Raw genomic sequence first — 17,585 nt, 5'->3', positions numbered from 1 at the left:
GGGACACCTCCTGGTCTGCTGCCTCACACTCCCCAACTCATTCTTGCCACAATCCCAGAAACCCTGAGACGGTAGGAAGCCCACAGCTGGTTCTGACCTCTGAGCCCCAGTCCACCTGTCACCATCTCAATAATGAGCATTAATCTGTAGGTTTGCAGTTTTCAAAGCCCTTCCCTCTTTGTATTCCCTCATTTACTCTTTACCACAATCTGCCGCATTAGAGAAAGAAACTGGCGCTCAGAGGATTTAATTGATTTGTAAGAAATGGTGGAGTTAATATTTGGATCTGGGTCATCTGTCTTCAAACTCCTTGCTTTATCCACGATGCGCAGTGCCTCTGGAGAGTCTTTTTTAGCTCAAGGTCAAGGCAAACCAATTGGGATCTCCTGAGTCTGGAGTGGTCCACTTCTCAGTGCCCTTATTGAGCCTGCCCCCTGGAGATGGTGGTGGGTGTCAGCACAGTGTCCTTGTCTGCTGGCCCCTCCCTGGGTTCTCCATCAAGATTCTCTGCCAGAACCTTGGAATAGACTTACGGACAGCGAGAGGGAGATCAACACATACACATACTTGATGCAGAGCAAGATATGATGGTGTGGAGCCAAGACGAGATGACTATAAACAAACATTCACATAAAAATGCACAAGATTTGCCGCGAGTGGTGTTTTAGTCTGTGTAGTTGTACCAGAAATAACACTTGGTTGGAAGTCAAAATACCAATCATCTAGCTTCAGTTTTTATTTTTAATCAAAGACAAAGACTTTTAGAAACTGAGAGAAGAAGTGCTAAATCTGTTTCAACTTAACTCAAGAAGTCTAAATTAATAGGTATTTCTGGCTGGAACAAGTTGACTTTCACTATGTTTCATGTGTTATTTTTGAAAACTTTTGGGGGGAACTTTTCTTTTTTTTAAAGTGCATTTGGGCTGCCAGACCTATGTATTAGAAAAATAAAATATTCCATTTTGGAGGCTCGATTTTTGATTCCTCTGTGTGAGGTATTTCACTGAGGCTGAGCCCTCAAGAACAATATAAAGTTAATTGGGATTTCTAAAAGTGATGGATTCTCTAGGTTGTAAAGGAGTAAATATGTAGCTAAAATGTATGGTAAATAATTTTAGGCCTCTTAGCACACACAGAAATAATTTACTAAAGAAAGGACTGCAGCATTGTAAACAGCCTGGGATCAGACTCAGTGACCACCTGCAAGTTCCAGTGTGCAGATGGCTAAGAGGTGAGCCACCTGGAACTTATTACACCTGTTCTCATTGGTTGGCTCCAGATGTTTACTTCTGAGTGAGCTCAACTGGATGGTTACTCAGGTTCCACTGATAGCTGGGATCTGCTTGCTTTTGTCAGAGTTGATCTAGGGCTGGTGAATGTGTTAACACAAGCTGACCCGCTTACAAATACTAAATTCATGCATGGAACTTAAAAGCAGATCTGGGTGAAACAGTGGGTGGGGGCCTTTCTCAAGCAAATCCTGGGTGACCCGAAGAACTTGCAGATGGTTGTCCCTTGCTGGTTCTCTCTGCTCATCTCTGGTTCTGATATGCCCTCTGAGATGTCACTGAGCACAGGACAGACTTACCTGAACGTAGAACTTAATCCCTTTGTGGCTAAACTTTCAGAGATGGATGTACGTTGACTGTCACACTGGGAAGGAGGTTAGAGGTAAATGTAGAGCGTAAATGACTACCCAGGGCCATTTGGGTCTATAGGTGTTTGGGGCAGGAAAGTCTTTTTCTGTGAATCATTGCAGTGAAGGAGAAAAAGCATCCTGCTCCCGTCCCTACATATCAATAATTCTTCTGCCGCGGTTCCTGTGACAGCATTTCCAAACACTGGGGGAGAGGAGAGGGTCAAAGGACTTTTAGCTGACAATGCTGTGTACAGGGAGGACACCAGGGATCAGGGATGGGGAGTGGCTTGCCTGAGGTCATAATGCAAATCAGTAGTGAAGTCAGGTTTTTACTCTGACATCCATCAGTTGACTCATCCCCATGTGGCTATCATCCTTTTGTAAACAAGGAATTAATATACTAATTAATTTACTATTCATGGGCAGTGTTTGTGAAATGCTTTAAAGTCCTAGGCAAAAGATACCACATAACTATCCCAAATTATTTATCATCTATTTATAGCACAAGGCACTCTGAACAAGAGCATAATTTACAGACTAAAAATTTACATTGTAATCCATTAGGGAAGTACTTTTTAGAAACAGATCAGAGATAGATAGAACACAGCTGTGCCCAGACTAACAGCTGCCAGAGGCCAGGTCTGGAATATGCTCTTTACACCCCCGTGCTAAGCTCGAAGCCTGGCATGAAGCTGACAGTGAGCCAGTGTTTGCTCATTGCACCTGAGTCACAGGCATATTTGCGTTTGAGCTGTTCTCCCAGACAGTTCATCAAACGGTGTATCTTGGAGTTTCATTTCTCATTACTCCAAGGGGCTCTGGTTCCGTCTCGCTTAGATTGTGGTGAGGGAACTGGACCCTCACAAGTAGCCCAGGTTGAAACTAAAGGAGTCACCTTGAGAACAGGTGTGCAAGGGGTGGCCAAAACGGGCCATAGGGGCTACTGAGCTACTGGGCGAGGTGCATAGAGCAGGCCCCCTTGCCAGTCCATAAATCCCTCCCACCTGGGAGTTCTAGTGTCTTGAGCAAGATGCCACCTGCCAAATGCTCCAAGCCGCCTGGAACAAGATGCTGTACAAACATCATCCTGATTAGTGTTTCTAATCTTCAGATCCTGGGCTCTGTGTCTGCAAATACAAAGAAAGGAATGGGGCTGGGTAGACAGAAACAAATGCATCTGAGCACAGCCCAGGCTGCCTCTTGCTACGTGTCTTTCCAACAAGAGATGTTAAGCCCCTACTTCTAAGCCTCAGCAAGTCCTGTATATTTGTCTGTGATAGGAGCTTCCTCTTCTGGAAATAAATAGTACCCCCCCCCCCAACCTTCAACAATCAACTTTTGTTCTTTCCTAGAAGAGCCCCTACACAGGCCCAGGCTGCTCTTTCCCATAACTGAATTGTGGGGACACTCCTCTGGTCCTCCAGCTTGCCTGTGAAATCTATTAGAGAGAGACCTCTCCAGGAAAAGCTGTGTCTCTGGGTTCTAAGTGATCAGTTTCATCCCTCCACCTGGATCTAGGAGAACAGGGTCGTGTGGACACTCAGGTTATACACTTGCCAGTTTCTCTAAACAAATGGAAAGACAGTGCCCACAAGACCAAGGTACACTCCTCTGGGATATCTCAGCTGGCCAGAGTGTTCGAAGCTTAAGAAATGGCTTTGCAACCAAATTCAGAGTTTGGCAATTTCTTCAAGACTATGGATCCAGTGTCTTCAACTACCCAATGGCATGGGATGAACAGGGCAAAGGGAGGAGAATGTTGTAGTGTGAAAGAAATACAAGAGAGACCTAAGACGCATAATACCTTATACACTGTTTTAACTAAACTTATGGCAAAAAAGATTGCTTTAGATATTTGGGGAACTTTTATGAAGTTGGGTATCAGATGATTAATTTGTTGGGTGTGCTAACAGCGTCATGGTTACGTGCCAGAATATTCTTTTCTTTTTACACGCCTATTGCAGTATTTAGTGGCAAAATAACTTGAACACAGGGACTTGTTTTAATCTATTCTAGCTTAAGAAAAAAGTTACTGTTGTTAAACAGTATGGCAGAATGTCATTGATTATTGAAGCTGGATGACTGGCAGCTGGGAGTTATTTTTGGGGGGGTACATTTGAAATTTTTTGTGAAAATAATTTAACAAAGAAAAAATTAAGTATCATATAAACATATGGCCATTCCTTGTGTGATAAAGGTTCTCAACATATGTGAGTCCTTTACTTTCTGTCTAGCTTAGAGGGAGCATGGTTTTCTAGAAATTGTCCAATTTAAACCCTTTGGCAAGGAGGTTTCTGTTTGCCAAGTTTGGTAGAGTTTACCTGAAATTTATTTATTTTATGGGTTTTTAAAAATGTTTTGGAAATACTGCTAAGTTCATGGATGTCCACAGTTCAAAAGAGATAAAGTAGGGTTCATGATAATACCTCTCTTCCTGAGGGCAATCTATTTCCCTTGTTCTCCTTTTTCTTATTCATGCTGGTTGATGGGCACTTCCTGGTAGCTGTTAGACACTTCAGCTCCTTTTTCTCTTCTCCGCAGGGGAAAAGGTTTTGTTTGCGTATGTATTTCCACTCAAGTCCATTTTCTGAACTGTATTCCCAAGTGGTTCCAATTCCAGTGCACCTGAAATCAAGGAACCATGAATGGTATGTGAATGGTGACCATAGTTGTTGTTCTTTTCTTTTTTAAAAAAATAATATATATTTTATTGAGATATAAGTGGCATATACATTGTGTTCATTACATGGTAATGATTTCAATATATGTATGTATTGCTAAGGGGTTGCCACAATAAGTTTAGTTAACACCTATCACTACACATAGTTAAAAGCACTTTTTTTCGTGTGATGAGAATTTTTAAGATCTACACTCTCAGCAACTTTCAAATACATGATACGGTATTGTGAGCTGTGGTCACCATGTTGTACATTAAATCCTCAGGACTTAATTTATCTCATAAATGGCAGTTTGTATCTTTTGATGACCTTCACCCATTTTGCCAATCCCTCTACCCACTGCCATTGGCAACCACAATCTCTTCTCTATGAGTTTGGTTTTTGTTTTTTGATTCCATGTATAAGTGATCACAACAGTATTTTCTTTCCCTGTCTGATTTATTTCACTTAGCATAATGTCCTTGAGGTCCATGCATGTTGTCCCAAATGGCAAGATGTCCTTCTTTTTTATGGCTAAGTAATATTCCATTATTCCATATACAAAAATTATAATATTTATAGTTCACATTTTCTTCACCCATTCATCCATCAATGCACCATTAGGTGATTTCTGTGTTTAGGCTATTGCAACTGATGCTACAGTGAACATGGGGGTGCATATATGTTTTTGAGATACCAATTTTGTTTCCTTTGAATAAATACCCAGAGATGGAATTGCTAGATGATATGGTAGTGCTATTTTTAATTTTTTTGAGGAACCTCCATGTTGTTTTCCATAGTGGTTGCCCAATTTACATTCCTGCCAGCAGTGTACAAGGATTTCCTGTTCTCTATATCTTCACTAACACTTATTTGTTATATTTTTGATAATTGCCATTCTAACAGGTCTGAGGTGATATTTCATTGTGTTTTTGATTTGCATTCCCTTGATGATTAGTGATGCTGAACATCTTTTCATGTATCTATTAGCCATTTGTATGTTTTTGGAAAAATGTTCGTATTCTTTGCCCATTTTTTAATTTGACAGCTTTTTTTTGTATTGAGTTGTATGAATTCTTTATTTTGGATATTAACCTCTAATCATTTGTATGATTTGCAAATATTCTCTACCATTTGGTAGGTTGCCTTTTCATTTTATTGATGGTTTCCTTTGCTGAACTTAGTTTGATGTTGTCCCACTTGTTTGTTTTTGCTTTTGTTGCTTTTGCTTTTGGTGTCAAATAAAAAACACCATTTCCAAGACTGATGTCAAGGAGATTACCTCGTATGCTTTCTTTTAGGAATTTTATGGTTTTAGGCCTTATATACAACTATTTAGACCATTTTGAGTTTATTTTTGTGTACGGTATAAGAAAGTGGTCCAATTTTATTCTTTTGTATGTGGCTGTCCAGTTTTCCTAACACTATTTATTGAGGAAATGGTCCTTTTCCTGTTGCGTATTCTTGGTCATAAACTAATCGACCATATATGGGTGGGTTTTTTCCTGACTCTCTATTCTGTTCCATTCATGTATGTGCCTGTTTTTATGCCAATACTATACCGTTTTGATTACTAAGGTTTTGTAATATAGTTTGAAATCAAGAAGTGTGATGCCTTTAGCTTTGTTCTTTTTGCTCAAGATTGCTTTGGCTACTCTATTCCACACAGTTCTCTTCCCTACAAATGTTAGGATTGTTCGCTCTTTCTCTGAAAAATGCCATTGTACAATTGGTGCTGGATCTGTAGATTGCTTTGGGTAGTTGGGCATTTTAGCAATATTAATTTTTCCAATCCATCAACACTGAATATCTTTCCATTTATTTTTCTCTTCTTCAATAGAGACAGTTTTACTATTTCTTTTCCAATTTGGATGCCTTTCATTTCTTTTTCTTGTCTGATTGCTATGGCTGGCACTTACAGTACTATGTTGAATAAAAATAGTGAAAATGGACATCCTTGTTTTGTTCCTGGTCTTAGAAAAAAAGATTTCAATTTTCCACCATTGAATATGATTTTGAGCATGAGTACAAGCTATGGGTTTGTCATATATGGCCTATATTATATTGAATTAGTCCCTCTACACTCACTTCATTGGAAGTTTTTATCATGAATAGATGTTGACTTTTATCAAATGCATTGAGATGACCATATAATTTTTAACCTTCATTTTGTTAAAGTGTTGTATCATATTGATTAATTTGTGGATATTGAACCATTCTTACATCCCTGAAATAAATACCTCTTGATTGTGGTGTATAATCCTGATAATGTATTGCTGAATTTGGTTTGCTAACATTTTGTTGAGTATTTTTTGCATCTAAGTTCATCAAGGATATTGGCCTATAATTTTCTTGTACTGTCCTTGTATTGCTGGCCTCATAAAATGAGTTTGAAAATAATCCCTTCTATTTTTAAAAGAATTTGAGAGGGATTGGTATTAATTTTTATTTAAATATGTGATAGAATTCTTCCATAAAGTCATATGATTTTGGACTTTTCTTCATTGGAAGTTTTTGATTGATGATTCAATCTTTTTATTAGGAATGGGTTTGTTCAGATTTTCTATTTCTTCATGATTCAGTCTTGGTTGGTTGTATATTCATAGGAATTTATTAATTTTTTATAGGTTGTCAAAGTTGTTGAGATATATAGGCTATATAGCACAACCTTGGTTTGTGAGCATAATTTGTTTCAGAAACATGCTTGTAATCCAAAGCAGTCATATATAAAAGTGAATTTCAAGAACCATTGGCTCGGTAGTGATCATGTGATATTTGGTGTCAGGTACTACTTACATTGCAAGACATCACTCATCAAGTTAAAATTTATTAGAAATGTTTGCTCGTTTTATGGAACACTCGCAGAACAGGTTACTCGCAATCCAAAGTTTTACTGTAGGTGTTTACAGTATCTCATACAATCCTTTTTTTTGTATGGTATTACTTGTAATGTCTCCCCTTCATTTATAATTTTATTTACTTGAGTCCTTTCTTTTTCTTGGTTAGTCTAGCTAAAGATTCATCTATATTGTTCGCATTTTCAAAAAAAACCCTGCTTTTGGTTTTATTTTTTCTATTGTCTTTTTCATTTCTATTTCATTTAGTTCCACTCTGATCTTCATTTCTTTTCTTCTACTAACTTTGGGCTTGGTTTCTAAAATATTATTCTAGTTCCTTGTTAGGTTATTTATTTGAGGTCTTTCTTCTTAATGTAGGTGTTGTATCCCGTAAGTTTTGCTATGGTGTGATTCATTTTATTTGTTTCAAGGTATTTTTTGGTTTGTCTTTTGATTTCTTATTTGACCTATTGGTTTTTCAATAGCATGTAATTTGATCTCCATATATTTGTTAAATTTCTAGTTTTCTTCTTTTAATTAATTTGTAGTTTCATACCACTGTGGTTGGAAAAGATGTTTGATATAATTTCAATCTCAAATTTATTAAGACTTTTTTGTGGCTTAACATATGATTTATCCTGGAGCATGTTTCATGTGTGCTTGAGAAGAGTGTGTATTCTGCTGTTGTTGTATGGATGAAAGGTTCTATAAATGTCTGTTAGTCCATCTCATTTAATGTGTCATTCAAGTCTAATGTTTCCTACTGATTTTGTCTGGATGATCTATCTGTTGATGAGAGTGGGGTATTGAAGTCCTCTACTATTATTATATTGCTATCTGCTTTTTCCTTTAGGTTTGTTAATATTTGCTTTATATATTTAGGAGCTCCTTGGTATTCTTGATATTTAAAAAAATGCTTTTGGATAATATGCCCCCCCCCCTTTTTAATGAAGCTTTATAGACATCACCCTCTTTTTTTTTAAGTTTATTTCTTTGAGAGTGAGAGAGAGAGAGCGAGAGCGAGAGAGAGAGAGAGAGTGGGGAAGGGGGAGAGGGAGGGAGACACAGAATCTGAAGCAGGCTCCAGGCTCTGAGCTGTCAGCACAGAGCCTGATGTGGGGCTCAAACTCATGAATCATGAGATCATGACCTGAGCTGAAGTTGGGTGCTTAACTGACTGAGCCACCCAGGTGCCCCAAGCCCTTTCTTTTTTAAATTAAAAAAAATATTTTTTAGAGAGAGAGAGGAGGAGAGGGGCAGAGGGAGGGAGGGGAAGAGAGAGAGAGAGAGAGAGAGAGAGAGAGAGAGAGAATCTTAAGCAGGCTCCATGCTCATGGAGCCCGATGTGGGGCTTGATCCCACAACCCTGGGATCATAACCTGAGCTGAAATCAAGAGATGGATGCTCCACTGACTGAGCCACCCAGGCGCCCCAGGATGGCCCTTAAAATTTTTTTTATTTTGAGAGAGAGCGACAGAGAGAGTGTGAGCTGGGGAAAGGCATAGAGAGAAGGACAGAGTGAATCCCAAGCAGACTCCATGCTGTCAACACAGAGCCCGATGTGGAGCTTGATCCCATGAACCAGGAGATCACAACCTGAGCCGAAATCAAGAGTAGGATGTTCAACCACCTGAGTCACCCAGGCATTCCTGGCCATTTCTTAATATGAATAAAACAAGCAGAATAATCTTGGTTTAATGGAACATATATAAGCATGATATCTTTTGTCCTTGAGAAGATCACAGGTCTAACCAAAGTGACAATGTGGAACCACAGAAAAATTGATACTTTTTGAAAGGGTCACATAATGCAGGAAGCTAGCAAAGTGTTTTTTGAAACACATGGTCATTCAGTCCAGAACCAAGTTACTAGACCATGATAGCAGTCATGCCAAAAAGTGAGTTTCCTTTGTCTAGCTTTCAGGAAATTAGAAGAAAAAATAATGTGGGACAAGCTAGAGCAAAAACAGGAGCAAAATACACTGAAGACATGCAGAGGCCACTTCCACCTAGTAAAGGCTCTGTCTGTAAGGTTACCACCCAGAAATGGAGAGAGCAGCGGTGCTCTCTACTTGGGCATCCTCAAATGATGAGAAGACTGGGTTTTGTAGTATTTCTTTTGGTCCTTCTTGTTTTGAATCCAAATGAACAAAATGAAAATGATTTTTGAGGCAGTGTCAAAACAGATTTCTCATGCCATGGAAATTTCCAGAACTTTGAAAGTTAGAGATGGAATCTGTGGTAGAGGCAGTGGCGTCAGAGAACACCACAGCAGTACAGGGGGAGAGGCTGGTAACTCATCTGCCTCCACTTTCATCCTTGATCACACACCTGCACACCTGGTTTAGTTGTAGAATAGGTCATTCTAAATCAGAGGGAAATCCCATACATTATTATACAATTATCCCATCAATATTTGTTGAGAGTTGACAGTATGGCTGCCATTTTGCAGGGTGATATTGTGTGGTGGGGACTGAGACACTGTTTTCTGTCCTCAAGTCATTTATAGTCCAGAAATATCTGGAACAATACCTTATTTGTAAAAAGGCAGCATCTTGGTTTTTGTAGATTTGACTATTGGAGAGACAGTGCCCTTTGGATTTTACTATCCTTCTATTTCCTGTATGTGTGTATTTGTGTATCATCAATTCATCTTCCTAAGACTTCAACCCAAATCAGTTATTTAGTGGATGGAGTCAAGGGATTGGCAGTAATCTACAAATTCACTCCAATATACCGTGTGTGTGTGTGTGTGTGTGTGTGTGAAATTGGACAAGCCATTTAAATCCCTAGAGGTTTGGTTTGTTTCTATCATCTGTGAGTGCTGTATTAACTGAGAACTGAGTACTCACATTAGAAAAAAATGAACCTGAAATCCCAATAAGGTTCTTCAAGTGTCTGGGTGGTCTGGGTCACATGTGTTCTAAATTCTGTTCTGAGCTAGTCCACTGACTTAGTGGCATTGTGACACCGTCTAGTGCATCAACCTGGCCATGTAAGCCAAGGGGTCCTAGTCAAACATGTGATAAACATTCTTCTGCAGAATAATAATATCTCCCTAAGAGGAGTGTTGACCTTGGCTTCTATCACTAATTGGGAAGATAGAACATGAGGTTTAAATGCTGGCTCCAGCATTTACTGGCTGTATGACTAGAACTTGGGTGAGTTAATATTGCTTATCTGAACTATTGCTTTAATTCATTATCAATGAAACAGGGCTAATAATATTTACTTTGTAAGATCATAGCGATGAATGATGAACTACCCAGTAGAGTGTTGATATATAATAAGGGCACATGGTGGCTACCCAATGAATGGTGGCTGTGAATGAATGAATAGTCAGTGTTTTACTGTAGTGAGAATTCAGAGAGAAAAGAGACAAAGGGGAAGACTTCATAATATTAAGGGATGTGAAGAAATTCCTGATAAATCATGACTAATGGGAAACTTTTTCTGAAGGAAGCTATCCAATCTCTTTCTCGTTAGGTTCTTTAAAATAAGACAGTATCCATTTGTTGAAAGAGTTTGCTGTAGAGCATATTACCTCCTGAGGTGTACTTTGGGTTCTGGGAAATGTCTTTTAGCAAGAGGAATCACTAGTGAGATTCACCTGTGAACCCAGGAGCTGATGCTTCTCACAAACTCATCCCTAATAAAGGTCCTACCTTCCCCCTTGGTGACAGGCCAGCTGGTTTGCCTTTGGCAGTTTTGTTTTCAAGTTTCCAGAAACAGAGCTCATATTGAAGCAACGTTTACAGGTCCTTTAAAAATGACTTGAGATTGCCATGGAAACTGAAGTCAAAATGACAAAGTGCCAAGAGGAGGCATCCTTTGTTAATTGCTTATGAAGATAGATGAACGGAAAGTTTGGGCCTGGTAAAATGATAGATCTGTTCAAGAAAAGGAAATGAAAAAATAGGTAACAACACCCTTGGGAGGCCCAAAACAGCACTGTTGAAATCATTGACTCTGTGGAAGCATTTTGATTAGTTTCAGTTACACTACCTGTCAGATTTATGCTGGTGTAAAAAAAAAAAAAAAAAAAAAGGAAGCTTATGTTACATTGACTATTATATGATTAAACTAAGAATCTCATGGAAGAAAAACAAAATGATCAGCATGTATACTTTTTGGTTAGACTTGCAGCCACCCCCCCCCCCCCTTTTTAAAACAAATTATGTAATTTCATCAAGGATTAAATAAGAATGAAAAAGACTGTTTCCTAAGTCTCAGTGAATTCAAGCACTTCAGATTTTTTCTATCATTATGTAAAGAAGTCATATCCCAGCTATCCAATGCTAAGTGTAGACTGCACAGTATTATAAAACACAATGTACTCTTACTAAAGTTTCATTTAAAACTTAAACATGTAGCAGAGATCAAAATTAAACCTCTACTTAAAAAGTATACCTTTGTTCACATGTTCTTTGTAACATCTATAGGCCTTTCAGATCTAATTTCTGTAGAACTCTCATACAGAAGCAGTTTGTAAAAGCTGTAGGTCATTAAGACTTGATGAGGAAGGTACTATTGTATGTAATTTCAAGGCAAATGGTTATTGGTGCCTAGTAAGCTTCTGGGCTTACTATTTAATGACTATTTAAGACTATTTAAGACTATAATGACTGAGAATTTAATTCTATTTAATATTTAAAATAATTTAATATTTAATTCTTCTTCATGAGTAAAGTTAAAAAAAGTATATCTCATCATGAGGGTTGATGTGTGGGTGCTATTATGATGGTATTATTTCCAAGGACCAATGATGCCCAAATTCCGTTTTATGACTCACTCCTCCTCTGCAAAGGGTTCTTGACCTGACAGTGAAACTAAGGCACAAAAACTAAAGGGAAACAAAATAACCAGAAAAAGTCCACTTAAATGGAATCCACTTAAAGTGAGGACCAAAATGTCATAGTAGACAAAGTAAAACAGGGTTGATAGGTATGATTTTGGAAAACTAAAATCAAAATTTATAAAAACAAATTTATTTTGCCTTATAATTAACAACATAGTTTTATTTTTTATTATTATTTTTTTTAATGTTTATTTTTGAGACAGAGACAGAGCATGAACAGGGGAGGGCCAGAGAGAGAGGGAGACACAGAATCTGAAGCAGGCTCCAGGCTCTGAGCTGCCAGCACAGAGCCCGACGCGGGGCTCAAACCCACGGACCATGAGATCATGACCTGAGCCGAAGTTGGACGCTTAACCGATTGAGCCACCCAGGCGCCCCAACCACATAGTTTTATAATGACAGTTATGCACTAATCATTTGCTCAAACAAAAACATGTGTTAATTTTAGGGCTGTGGTACACTGTTAACTTTGGTGATGCTCAACGAACCAAGCTTCCTTGTATTTGTACTCTTATTAGTTCCTTACATATTGATTTTGGGCTTGGCCATGTTACTAGTTTTGGCCAGTAGAACATTAGCGAGGGTGATGCAAGTAAAAGGCTGGTAAGTCCTTGCACACTGGGCCTTATTATCTTGGGATGCTTCTAGGAACCCATCCACCATGCTATGAGAAAACATGAGCAATCATGAGAGAAGCCCACGTGGAGGAGAAGTGAGGCCCTCTAGCCAACTCCAAGTGAGCTGCTAGTCAGTAGCCAGTACTGATTTCTAGCCACGGAGGTGAGTCCATTTTATTTTTTATTTTATTTTTAATTATTTTTTAAAGTTTTAAGATTTATTTTTGAGAGAGACAGAGACAGAATGTGAGTGGGTTAGGGGCAGAGAGAGAGGGAGACACAGAAGCAGAAGCAGGTTCCAGGCTCTGAGCTGTTAGCACAGAGCCCGACGTGGGGCTCGAACTCACAAGCTGTGAGATCATGACCTGGGCCGAAGTCGGACGCTCAACTGACTGAGCCACCCAGGTGCCCCTAGGTGAGTCCGTTTTAGGTTTTCTAGACATTCTGACTTCAAGCCTACAGCATGTGGAGGATAATAACTTCTGGGTCAACCCACAGAGATGTAAGAAGTAATAAATTGTGGGGTACTTGGGTGGCTCAGTCGGTTAAGTGTCTGACTTTAGCTCAGGTCATGATCTCGCAGTTTGTGGGTTTGAGCTACCCATTGGGCTCTGTGCTGACAGCTCAGGGCCTGAAGCCTGCCTTGGATTCTCTGTCTCCCTCTCTCTCTGTCCCTCCCCTGTTTACTCTCTCTATATATAAAAAATAAACATTAAAAAAAGGAAGTAATAAATTGTGGTAAGTGGGGGGTGGTTTGTTATGCAGCAACAGATAACTAAAACAGAAACTATGACCTGGCATTGATTTTGAGTCTGGTAGAAGGAAGGGAGAAATTTGGAGGAACTACAGAAAGACTGTTAGTGGAGTCTGGAAGGGCAGTGAGGAAATTCCTATTGGAAGCTGAAGAACAGAGAACGTGAGTTATATGTTGGCAGAACAATGATCAAAACTGTTTGCTTGTGGTATTCCAGGAAACAGAGAGAGTACCTACTGAACTTGTGGATCTATCTAAGGAGATTTCTGGGAAGGATGTGGAAAGTGCCACTGGCTTCTTTTTGCTCCTGTGGTAAAGTACAGGGGGAACAAGCTGAACCAAAGAAGGAACTGTTCAGATTTCAAGCAGAACTTAGAACTAAAGAGGCTCTAAACATGTGGGTTTGTTAATAAAATTGTTTTTCACCCTCAGTCTCTACAAAAAAATTTCTCAAAGTATGAAATGACCTTCATTTGAAGATGAAATCCAAGGTGTTAGTAGTGAAATATGTCTTCAGGGTTCAGGTCTGTGTTATGGGATCTGAAAGACATAAGGAGTATCTCAAAGATCCTCTCAGACAAAGATATTTCTAAGAAGCTAAAGAGTATTTTCCCATGGGATTCTGATTTGCACTCCCTAAACAGAGAAAGGATTGTCTTGAAGAGATTTGTGTGTGTGATTTTGTTTATTAGGGTGAGTTATAATTTGATACATAAAAATGCAAAGTATGTACTGAAATTATACTGGCCTAGATTAAAAGGACAGAGACAAATTCAAAATAAGAAGGTGCCTTAAGATCCTCAAACTCGTCTGGGGAGGAGGAAGCAAACCAAGGAAAGAAGCTTAGATGCAAGCCTGGGTCATTTCTCTTGGAAAAATAAGGATAGCTCAGAACAAAGTCTAGAGCACAGAGGGTAGAGGTAAGAGCCACAGAAAATCACTCTCAGGAAATTGAACTAGGTCATGATAAAAAACAAAACAAAACAAAACAAAAAAAAAACACTGCCTATATGTGTCTGGCTGGATTTAAAAATTGCTATGGACCAGTAACTGCTGTGTTTTTCCCATTTTCAACCTTTTTGAGTAGAAGTACCTATTGAAGTTTTCCTTGCCTCTTCATTGTATGTTGACTGTGTGAGGATCAGAAAACTTGTGTCTTTAGTTGACACGTCTTCAGATCAAAAAGAACTCCACTCAGGAGACCTTGATCGCATCTAGACCTGACTTAGATGATGAGATTCTGTACTTGATGAGATAAGACCTTGAGAGCTTTGGAGAGGGTGAGTGTATTTTGAACGTGGGAAGGGCAGGACACATTAGAGGCCAGAGGGTGCTTTGTGGACTGTACTTTGGTGGTCCTTAGTGAAACTTACCTTCTGGTATTCCCTTCCTTATTGACTCTGGGCTTGGCCACATGGCAAGTTTTGGAAAATGGGAATTTGGCAAATTTGATGCAACTGAGGACTTGATAAGCACTTGTACATTGGGAGTTGCTCTCTTGGAGCAATACTTCCTGAAACCTAGACACCAAACTATGAAAAGCCCAAGAAACCATATGGAGGAGAACTGAGGTCCCAGAAAACACTTCAAGCTAAACGCCCAGCCAATGGCTAGCACCAACTTTCAGCCATGTGAATAACGCCATGTTGGATTTTCTTATCAATCCAGCATCTTAGACAATATCATATGAAGTGGAAGAGCTACCAGATTAACTAATAGAATTGTGAGAAATGTTATGTTCTCATTCTTTTAAATTATTAAATATGTGGCTGGTTTGTTATGCAGCAATAGATAAACCAATCATGAAGCTAATAATTTTTATTTCATTTATTTATTTATTTATTTATTTAATGTTTACTTATTTTGAGAGATAGAAAGAGCGTGAGTAGGGAAGAGGCAGAGAGAGGGAGAGAGAAAAATCCCAAACAGGCTCTGCATTGTCATTTGATTCCAAGAACCATGAGATCATGACCTGAGCTGAAATCAAGAGTTGGACGCTCAACCAACTGAATCACCCAGGTGCCCTGGGAGGCTAATAATTTTTGGATAAAATTGTGCAATAGCAGGATAGAATATCCTTTACATTATGTTGAACTTTTGCCATATTATCACAAAAGAGCTATTTTTGTAAAAATAGTCAAAAGTTGTATTTAATTTTTCCCAAGCACTTTGTGAATCTATTGACAGTTGAATATCTTTATTTATTTTTTAAATGCTTATTTATTTAAGAGGTGGGGTGGGGGGGAGACTGAACCAGGGAGGGGCAGAGAGAGAGGGAGAGACTCCCAAGCAGGCTCCATGTTCAGTGTGGATCCCAGTGTGGGGCTCAATCCCATGACTGTGAGATCATGACCTGAGCTGAAATCAAGAGTTGGACGCTCAACAGACTGAGCCACCCAGGTGCCCCCTGAATATCTTTATTTTGAAAGTATCTTTTATGTTATCATTCTTGTTTATTTTATCTTTGTTAACTGGCAAATTATGCTATATCATTTATTTCTGGCTTTGCATATATTTCAAATAGTTGTATAATATTTCTTTAATCAACTAATGAAATTCTGTATCTTTTGCAGTATTTACAATTTCTTTTCACAGTAGGCTTCTACTGTATTTGACTTTATTATCTGCTATAATGGTGAGGAAGATACTGATATCTTGAAAGGGAGGGGCTTTGGTTAGAGATTAATTTCATCAGAAGTCAGTTTATTAATACATAGGTTTGCTTTATGATGACTTTGCTTCTCTTAAACAAGTCAGATATTGTACACTCATATACTAAGAGGTCCCCTGTACTGCCATAAATATAGCTGGGCAGGCCCTGGTAGCAGACAATGCTGCACTTTCTGGTGAAAGCTGAGTTGAAGCATGTGTGTTTGGCTTATGGTCTAAGAGGAGTTTTCTACTTTTCACCCTGAATCTAAATCTTGGCACAACCCACTCAGGTCAAACTTTGGGGAGGGAGAGAGCTAGAAAGAAGTCTGGGTCCCCACACCTGTCTTAGCATGCCATTATAGGTGTGAAAGAGGTGGGAAACAAAGAGATGAATGCCCTGAGAATTGATCTTTCGCACAGCCTGCACAGGAGGAGGCTGAAGAGAAAGAAGTTCTTGGTGGCCCTTAAAGGCACCAAGAACCTACTTACTGGTAGATGGGACCTAGTGAATGTCCTATGCTCTTATCAATAAAATTAGCAACTCTTCATCTCTTGTGGGAGGGTGGAGGAAGGAGGGGGTAGAGGAATAGAAAAGTAGAAAGGATGGAAGAATCCCATCCCTTTTCAATATCCTTCTTATTGGAGGAGAATCTACCCATTGAGTGATGAGATGTGGGGAAGTCACAAAGTTGAGGAATGGGGGAGTTCTTCCACTCTGAGGGCAGATCACTCTGTAATTTTTTCTTCATTCTCCCCCGTGGAAAAGAGGAGAGAGAACCAAGCAAAAGAATTGCGCCTCTGGGCAGAACCATTTTAGCAACGGACTAAGAGATGGTGGTCACAGGACATGAGCTTGTGTGAGTTGAAGTTCTCATTACTTGTTGTTGAAAAAAGTTGCATAATTGTTTAAAGCCAAGTTTTCCTAAAGTCTGGCACTAGAGCTAGAAGGGTATTGACTCCTAGGGATGCTTGAAGTGGAGGGAGCAGGTCTTGAGAGAAGATCTGGAGGTGGGGACAAGATCAAGTTGTAATGGAGGAGCACAAAGACGGGAAGGAACGGGTGTACTTTGAATTGGTTTACTTTAAATTTTTTTTAATGTTTATTTATTTTTGAGACAGAGGGAGACAGAGCGCTAGTGGGGGAGGGGCAGAGAGAGAGGGAAACAGAATCCAAAGCAGGCTCCAGATTCTGAGCTGTCGGCACAGAGCCCAACGCGGGGCTCAAACCCACGAACTGTGAGATCATGACCTGAGCCGAAGTCGGATGCTTAACCGACTGAGCCACCCGGGCGCTTCTGAATTGGTTTACTTTAAAGGGTTGTTCCAGAAGAGTTAGATCAGATCTACTTTTTATTGGTAAATGTTAAGCTTAGTTATGTCCACATAACTCATTTTTATAAATAATTAGCAGGATATTTATAGTTATTTTATAGCATAGCTATAATCTATCCCTTTAAACACACAAATTCAATACACAGGAACTTTTAAATGAAATAACCAGTTTTAGTGTTGAACAAACTTCAGAAAGCTGATGTTGTACATTTATAGCTACAGAACATGTGCATTCATTAA

General features: G+C 39.1%; 1 protein-coding gene and 1 long non-coding RNA gene across 3 annotated transcripts in view; one reads left to right on the top strand and one right to left on the bottom strand.

Moving 5' to 3' along the window:
* The window catches only part of LOC132695085 (uncharacterized), a 73,988-nt gene that overhangs the window by 39,621 nt on the left and 16,782 nt on the right, over nt 1-17,585 (top strand). The window contains exon 5 of one of the 2 annotated variants that reach the window (XR_014137893.1): nt 4,181-4,291. The exons of the other annotated variant lie outside the window; for it this stretch is intronic. The gene's annotated coding sequence lies outside the window, so the exon portion shown is untranslated. The remainder of the gene's footprint in view (nt 1-4,180; nt 4,292-17,585) is intronic. 2 annotated transcript variants of the gene reach the window in all.
* LOC132695086 (uncharacterized) lies at nt 239-10,055 on the bottom strand. Its single transcript, XR_009617709.2, has 4 exons — nt 9,985-10,055; nt 4,066-4,264; nt 1,589-2,766; nt 239-528 (listed from the first exon to the last, which is right to left on the bottom strand). It is a non-coding gene; the product is annotated as an uncharacterized LOC132695086 (long non-coding RNA).

Source organism: Panthera onca, chromosome B4 (genome assembly GCF_046562875.1).
Source record: "Panthera onca isolate mPanOnc1 chromosome B4, mPanOnc1 haplotype 2, whole genome shotgun sequence".
NCBI lineage: Eukaryota > Metazoa > Chordata > Mammalia > Carnivora > Felidae > Panthera > Panthera onca.
Note: the sequence above shows the minus strand (reverse complement) of the source record. Positions and strands in the feature narration are given on the sequence as shown.